The sequence below is a fragment of the Coenobita brevimanus genome, chromosome 25, assembly GCF_032717465.1.
Source record: "Coenobita brevimanus isolate Jiangsu-jjx chromosome 25, ASM3271746v2, whole genome shotgun sequence".
NCBI lineage: Eukaryota > Metazoa > Arthropoda > Malacostraca > Decapoda > Coenobitidae > Coenobita > Coenobita brevimanus.
Window position 1 is genome coordinate 12,333,608 of NC_136978.1, and position 9,159 is coordinate 12,342,766.

Here is a 9,159-nt window from a genome sequence, read left to right on the forward strand (position 1 = left end):
TCGAGAAAATACAAATAATTCATCACCACCACCACCATTATCATCATTCCCACCCCATTTTCCACCCCACAGAAATATGTACATAAAAAATTAATAATAATAATAATAATAATAATAATAATAATAATAATAATAACAATAGGCTAATAATATGGACCAAAACATATGGACCAACTCAATATGGCAAAAACAAGTAAACAGAATAAATGTGAGTACTAACCTTGGACTCTCTTGTTTTCGTGGGCTCCTGCGTGGTTCTGGCCATACACGGATGCCTGGAAATAAAGATGAAAAAATATGTAAGCTGAACCATACTGATCTGTAAATACATAAGCAAATTAATAAAGGTTTAAATAAACATGAACTGGTAAATACACGAACAAAAAAACAAACTAAATGGACGGAAATATAAAAAAGTGAAGATAATAAGTCAAAGGAATTAAATGAATGAACGAAGACGAAAATAATATATATAAGCAAAAAAAAAAAAAAAAGAGAAAAGAAAAGAAAAGAAAAGAAAAAAAAAAGCATGAGTGGGCGGGAAGGAAACGGAGGCAGAACTGATTAAGATGTAACACTACGAAGTCTTTTGTTAATTTTTGTCACTTTCGGCCAAATTTTTTCATTTTGTTGCGGAAGCGTCAAAGTATCGCAAGTGTCTGTGTAGCGGAGGTGGCTGTGTAACGGAAGCGTCTGTGTTGCGGAAGTGTCTATGTAGCAGAAGTGTCTAACTCCACTTCAAACCGAAAATAAAACGGTCTGGTGGAATGAAAAAGAAAAAAAAAAAAAGTCTGGTAGGAATGGAGGGGGACCGCCTGGCGTTATCAATAGACTATCAAAGTTGTCCCAATGGGAGGGTTAATGGTGACAATATTATCACTCAACGCCTACGACACACTGGCAACTACATAAAATCGTCCGTCTTATAGGCAGAAGAGAATACTGGAGCTGTCCCGACCATGACAAGGTAAATGGAAAAGCGAATGAGAAAACAGGGACGAACGAAAGTTTAGCAAAAAAAACAAGGGAGGGATGACGTAACGTTAAAAATCACCTATTCAGGAGCAGGAACAATAAAGAGCGCTCTCAGAGAGCTCATACCTCCACTAAAGCCTATACCAAACAACCCAGATCACCACAAAAATTTAATAAACTCGTCCCTGGCACATGGCCCACAGATCTACAAAATTTCATTGAAATCCATCGCTAACGTTTTTTGTATATCTTGTGGGCAAAAGAAGAAGAAGAAAAAGAAGAATCCTTAACAGGGATTCGATCACAATTCATTTCTAAAATTTAGTAAAGTCTTCCATGGTCCATGACCCACATATCCATAAAATTTTACCGAAATACATCAGTAAATTTTTGAGATATCTTGTGGACAAACAGGAATGAATACATAAACTCCCCCTACTTTCGTTGGAGAGGTAAAAACGCCCAAACAAATAGTGAATGGACTAATGTAAGAGCCAATGAGAAAGAGACGAACGAAAGACCGAGAAAAAGCAAGGGGTATGACGTAACCATGAAAAAATAAAGTAGTTCCTATGACCCACTCTCAGCTGAATTAGAACCTCCGGCGCTTGGTGGAATAAAATACTATGAGACTTAATGGGTACAGTATCAGTATTCTCAGGCTCCTGTGATGGACTCTCAGCTTAATGAAATCGCCTGCCGTTAGACTAAAGTTGCCCCGACCATGAAAAGATAAATGGAAAAGTGAACAAGAAAAAGATGAGCGAACGACCGAGAGAAAACAAAAGAGGCATGACGTAACCAAGAAAAAACGACCCAAAATCACCCCTTACGCAACGAAAGACAAGGTGAAGTTAAGTGACAGGGGGAAGAAGGAAGGAGTAAGAAGAGCGAGATATATGGAGGCACCGGAGTATATATATGTGTCACAGGTGAGGACACCATACATCATACACCTAGACGGCATCATTTATTTATGTATGAGAGTATAACACTGGATTCTGGTATATTTATCACAGAAGTCGACTGAATGCAAGTGAATATTGTGTGTGTGTGTGTGTGTGTGTGTGTGTGTGTGTGTGTGTGTGTGTGTGTGTGTGTGTGTGTGTGTTGTCATAGGCGTGCCATATCATACTCATAAAAAGGCATAGTATACGTGACTATAACTGACGGGCTTATTTAAACAGAATATTATAAAATGGTGTATATCTATCACAGAAGTCGAATTCATGCACAGGAATAAAATATAATGTATGTATTGGTGTGGAAAGTACATCATGCTGGTGGTACATCACATTCACAGACTCAAGAGAGTATAATGGGTTGACTTTGAGGTAGACGGAAGGTGTAGGAGAGTAGAACAGCAGCGATCTTCAGTATCAACCGATCATTTGTTAACCTTTTACAGCTTTCTTTTATATTACCTTGGCTATCATATCTTCGTAGACTTTTTGTGTCAGAATCGAACGGATTTTGACAATGAAAATGTAAAAAGGTTCCAGTATGCTGACACACTTTAAGAGCCAAAGTCAATGCTATTCTAAGGGCAAGTTATGTCACAAGTGTGCAGAGCATATATTATACTCGTTGATAGCACAAAAGTAAGACAGTGTAACAGGTGGAATTTGGAGGAAGGAAAAAATAAGAGAAGCGAGATAAATGGATGCATATGGGTGTACAGCATAATATACTGTATATCTATGTCATAAGGACAGCATTTACCAGACACACATACTTGATCCACATAAGCATATATCACTTGGAATTTGGAGTATAAATGAATGCAAGGGAATCTATCTATCTATCTGTCTATATGTATATATACAGACTGATGTAAAACTGTGATAAGTAAACTAAATTACCGAGGAAGAAATGATACAAATCACCTAAATCAGCAAGAAGACGGCCCAAGGGACAAGCCAATTCACGGATATGGGAGCTTGTGGGATATATTTATAGGATCATAATTCATATCCCAAGATAGCAGAAACCATGAAACCCACGCACTCATCAATTTGGCTTATTTACTTGCCGCGATTTTATTCAGGTCTCAGAGGTCATTTAGTTGATAAAATTCCTAAGGGATGGAGGAGGGTGGGACTTGTGGGTTTCCCGAGTGCTGCCATCTGGTGAGGAAAATAAACATGTCAAGAACCAGCACTCTCTTCCCTCCCACTCTCTCCTCCTTCCCCCCCCTCTCTCTCTCCCTCAGTCCCCCCCATTTCCTCCCTCAACTCCCCCACTCTCATCCTTTCTCCTCCCCCAGACAATTCCCTTCCCCTCTCCATCAGCCCCCTCCCCCATTTTTCTCTCTCTCTCTCTCCTCTCAAGTTCCTCCGTCTTCTCCCTCCCTCCATTTCTCTCTTCCTCCTTCCTTCTCTCCCTCCTCCTCCTCTCTCAACATCTTTTCAACTCCCAGTCAAGGTCATTTAAGTTAATTATATTCCAACCTTAGGCAAACTTTTTTCACTTTTTTTTTTTTTTTTTGAGTCTGTCATCCGGTCAGGAAAATAACTGTCAGGAACTCTCTCTCTCTCTCTCTCTAGGTCATCTCATTTATCTAAACATATATTTTTATCAGCTACCATCACTGATTTCCATACCTTTACTTCTCCATTTTCTTTAATTATGATCACACATTTGCATACTTTTACTTGTTTATTTTCCTTCTTCATGATCATTAGTTTTCATGTGTTCATATCTATTTCCCTTCAATACCATCATTTACCTTATTACTTTTTAATTTATATATATTCCTTCATTTACTTTCATTTATCTACATTTATATAATATATACATAATTGTACTTATATATATATATATATATATATATATATATATATATATATATATATATATATATATAAAGCAAGGAAGAAGCCGTATTTTCTCTCACACTGACTTCGTAGCACTTCTTCTTGAGCTTCTTCCTATGCGACTTGTTTTGCATGTTACACGTAGTTCCTTGTAGGGTATGTTGTTTATAGCACTTTCATGACCTTGTGCTTTGCAACAGTAATATACGAGCGGATATTAAGGAGAGGCAAAAGAAATCGCTGAGGGAGAGGTGTTAAGATACGTAGGTGTAACAAGTGACTAAAAGATGTTAAAGAAATCAGTTTCTCTCATTTAAGGCCGCCTCTCATTTCTATAGGCTACTCTGGTCCGTATTCTCATTGGTTAAGGAAGCTCCCTAGCACCTCTTCCTTAGCGATTTATTTTTGAATACGGCTGGTTAATATCAATCTGAATGTTATTAATGCTGAGTAGGGTGACGTTTGATTGATTTAAATGTCACTAAAGATAATAAGGAGTAATGAGCAAAATAAATCGCATTGGAAGAGGAGTTAGGAGCTTTCTTGACCGACGAGAATACAGGTCTCTATTCACTATGAACAGGTGTAAAACTGCCATCTCTCCATCATGAGTGCTGAGCTATAACAAGATATTAACAGTATAGCTCTAGTCAAGAAGAAGTGTTACAGAGGATGCAAAGATGAAGTAATGAGCTGTAGGAAAATAGGGTGCAAAACGAAAGTCTCCACCAAATTAAAATACATGAACTATAGGTGCAAAATTATCACTAGCACCTTTTCCTCAACGATTTATTTTTGGATCCGACTGGTTGATATCCTTTTTTACCTTTCTTATGCTGAGTATGGCGATGTTAGAACGATTTAAGAAACACAGAGAAGAGTAATGTATAATATGCAAGATAAATCGCTTAGGAAATGGTATTAGGGAGCTTCCTCACCCAACCAATATACAGACCTAGAGCATGATACCAGTCGCGAAAAAAGGGCTAGGGAAAGGGTGCAAGGCCGTGGTTTTGTCCTATTCTGCCATTATGTAGCAGAAAATAAGTTGGAAAACGACGAAAATATCAGCAATTTTCAGGAGAATGAACTAGAATTTTTTCCCTGCACTGTAAACTTTTCTTTTCATACTGTTATTTAGTTTTTCTTTATAGATTTCTGAAGTCTGCAATCTAATACATAAAATAAACAAGTCAACAATAATTCATGTCTCTCGGCGATTTTCTCCTCTCTCTTCACCTCTAAATTAGTTATTCGTTTATTTCCTCGTATTCCTGGACTGCTAAGTCAATTATTCGCTTATTTCACTGTTTTCTAAGTTATTAATTCCCTTATTTAATCTCACATTGTCGCCTTCAAGTTAGTTGTTCATTTATCGTTTTCCTGTACCACAAAGTCAAGTTATTCACTAATCTCACCATTTTCCTGGATTACTGTCAGTTATTCGTTTACCTCATAGTTTTCGTGGATTACCAAGTCAGTTATTCATTTCACTATTAACCTGGATTACTAAGTCCGTCATTCATTTATTTCATCGTTTACCTGGAGCCCTAAGTCAGTTATTCATTTACTTCATCGTTTTTCTGGACTACTGTCACTTATTTATGCGCTTCTTAATTAGGTTTTCCCAAGAGGGTTTTCCGAGCGTGTCTGAATGAGGAAAGTAAACATGGCGAGAATCCACGAGTTTCCCCTCCCCCTCCTACAACATTTTCGTCACAAATTCATTATATGCTGTCACCACAAAAATCATCCTCGTACTTTTATTTACTTATGTGAATTTAAACTGTATTTTGTCTTTCACTGCAAACATAATTTTAAAAACTTTTATTTGTGGATTCGTTTTTTCTTTCGGCACAGACTTCAAACCTTTACCAATGTGGATTTTTATTAATTGTTTTCCCTCACTATAAACGTTATTTTCCATTATTTTCGTCAATAATGTGGATTTTTATTATATCTTCATTCACAACAGACATTATTTTCTTACTTTTCTTTAATTTTTGTGAATATTTAGAATTTGCCATCCAACAGGTAAAATAAACACGTTAAGACTCCACACCGTCCTCCTTTCCTTTCTCCACACCTTGTCGGCTCTCAGTCAAGGTCGGCTCATTAATCATTTTTTCCTTCTTATATCATCACTAACTTTTTTCATTTATTTTTTCTCTTTCTTCTTCTTTTTCAAGTCTTTGTACGAATATGATCACTCACTTTCTTACTTTCATTTAGCTCTTTTTACGTGGATTTCTTGAGAGAGAGAGAGAGAGAGAGAGAGAGAGAGAGAGAGAGAGAGAGGGCATTCATTCTCCACATAATTTTCTTGTCAAGGAAATTTTTTTTGTATATAATTCCTCTTCATTTCAATGGGGGCACGGTGGCTCAGAGGTAGAGCATCAAGCTCGTAATTGGGGGATCGTGAGTTCGAGCCTCGCCCGGGGGCTGCCGTGCCGGGAGTGGTAGCGCGTTCCTGTAACCTAGCGGGGCTATATGGCCTTAATTGCCCAGCTCGGGGATTAAATCCCCTTTTTTCCTTCATTTCAAATACTGATTATTATATTGTTATTTATTTTGCTTAATACCGATTTCTAAATATAACCCTCTCTAGTATTTTATTCCAGCTAAACCAGACGATTTTATGAAGCTGAAAGTAAGTCATAGGTGCCTCAGTGCTAATGGCAGAAGTAAACAAAATAAAAAACCCACCACATACTCCCTCCCCTACAGCTCTGTCTGTCTGTCTGTCTGTCTGTCTCTGTCTGTCTGTCTCTCTCTCTCTCTCTCTCTCTCTCTCTCTCTCTCTCTCCATTTTCCTTTTTATTTCACTCCAAAAACTTACGTTACTGGCAGGTTTTCTATATAATGTATCTTTCTCGTTATACCCATTATTTCTTCAAGATTTTTGTTCACTGAGAACACTCATTCTTATACTTTCATTTAGTTTTGTTTTGGTTTGTTTTTCTCACGTCATTTATTTATTTCATTCAGTACGAACTATTATTATCATATATTTTTTTAAACAAGTAATATTTTGTATATACTCGTATGTCAACAATCCACAGTGTTCCAGACATCAACTACAAACGCACTTTTATATTTACAGATGGTTTTAACGATAGAGGAAGTCCACGTCTGCCATTTCATAACAAAAATAATCCACATATTTCATTTAATTTCTTGTCACCCTCTCATTTTTTTTTTTTTTTTTATCGAAGTATTTTTTCCCTCATCACTCAATAAAAACATGCAGTGTGTGTGTGTGTGTGTGTGTGTGTGTGTGTGTGTGTGTGTGTGTGTGTGTGGACCAAATCTGCCACCTAACAGGACAAACAAACAAGTGAAGATCCAACGTAATCATACCATCTCTACCTTTCTATGAAGGCCATTTTATATTTAAACATTATACTTAACCATAAACACTTATTTTTACACTCAAACTTTTAAAGATACGGGAGCTCCAAGTCTGCCATTAAATAGGGTAAACAGACATGCCTTGATGCCACGTCTTTCTGCTATCTCTGCACACATTGTCTCCTCTAAGTCAGGGCTATTTTATATCTTTACATTTTTCCTTACTACAAACACTTATTTTCTGCCCCCCTCCCTCTCTCTCTCTCTCTCTCTCAGTGGGAGGTTCAAGTCTGCCATCCAACAGGGTAAATAAACATGTCATAATCCCCCCTCGTCCTACCACCTCTACACACCTCCTCATCTCCTCTCGGTCAAGGCCATGTTATTTATAGCTCTGTTTACCCCACTACAATACCTGTTTCCACAATTCTATTTAACCTTTCAGAATCAGTATTTGTTATTAGTTCTTTCGCTACTATGGCGTCTTTTGATTTTTTCTTACTATCTTAATGATTTTCAGTTGCTTAGGAGAATTTTCGGACTCGATGGTTTAGACACTGCCTTCACTAACTTCCTCAGTACCGTAGCTTCTTCCAAAGTTGCATACAATCACCTTCTATACTCCTTTGATATTAACTTGGCCGAAAACTGCCATCTCATCATAAATGCTGAGTTGTACGAACATATTGCCACTAAGATATCATGCCTGTCATGCAGAAACGCTATAGAAAGGATGTAGAGCCGTAGTATTTTCATCTGTCGCTAAGCTACGTGGAATGAGCTGCAGGATAACGAAAACCTGGGCCAGATTAAAATGAGTATAGTAGTCTGATTAAAATGAATCGAGGTTATCGCAGTGAAAGTGTTGCGAGATTTATCAAACTCCTTTTAGCACCCTTCAGTTTCACAGCCAACCCTGTCACAGTCAAGGCTGGTTTACCATGTCTCAAGCTGTAGCATTTATCTTCATTAGTTATCCTTCAGCTTAGAAATAGTCTCGCCTTTATTGCGTATATAAATTATCACCCTAAAAACCGTTTTTCAACCTATCCTAATACATATATAAGCATCTGGAATTAATCTTATCAGCAATGACAGCCATATTCTTGTGGTCTTGAGAAATTTCGCAACACCGTTTCTTAAGTGATTAATTTCGCTTATATATTACTCATAGCTTTTTACTATCGACATACAAAAAGAGATTAAAGTATGGCACAGAGAGAGAGAGAGAGAGAGAGAGAGAGAGAGAGAGAGAGAGAGAGAGAGAGATTTCGCAACACCGTTTCTTAAGTGATTAATTTCGCTTATATGTTACTCATAGCTTTTTATTATCGACATACAAGAAAATGTTAATGTACGCCCCCCCCCCCCAAAAAAAAAAAAAAAAGGTCGTTGAGGAAAAGGTGCTACGAAATCTAACTCCACAGAGAAATGTTATAGTTATATGAACGCTGAGAATTCAAATATCTGTCTGGAAACACAGATCACCTAATGATGCCAGATGGTGAAGCCTGAGGGTTACTGGGTGTAGTGGTATAAGGCGGCAGATAAGTTGAATGTAGTGTTTGTTTTATATGTTTGATGTGGGAGGGATGCTGTCAGTGCCAGTGCCTAGGACACTCCGATGTTCAGTTATGCAAACGCCTTTCAACTCCTTTCCCATCCCCTGAAAAGATAATGGTGAACTGCAGGAGGGAGTCAATTTCAGCCTGCAGTCCATTGATTTCACATTCATATGAACCTGGGGTTATATCAACAACTGTACTACTAGGTAGGGGGTGAGGGCGCCCACCAACCACGCACTTGATGTAGTACTTCTCATTCATGACTAGTGTGATGATAATAGATGGGGTGCTTTTATGACATGTCGGTGGGTTTTGTGGAAGATCAGCAATATGTATTTTATTTTTTTTAAGTAGTAAAACTGTTCCCTGTCCCAGGCCGAGTTCGAACCCGTGTCTTTTCGAACAGGAGACTACTTGTACTTCCTCATCCCCCTGACCACCATCTACCTACA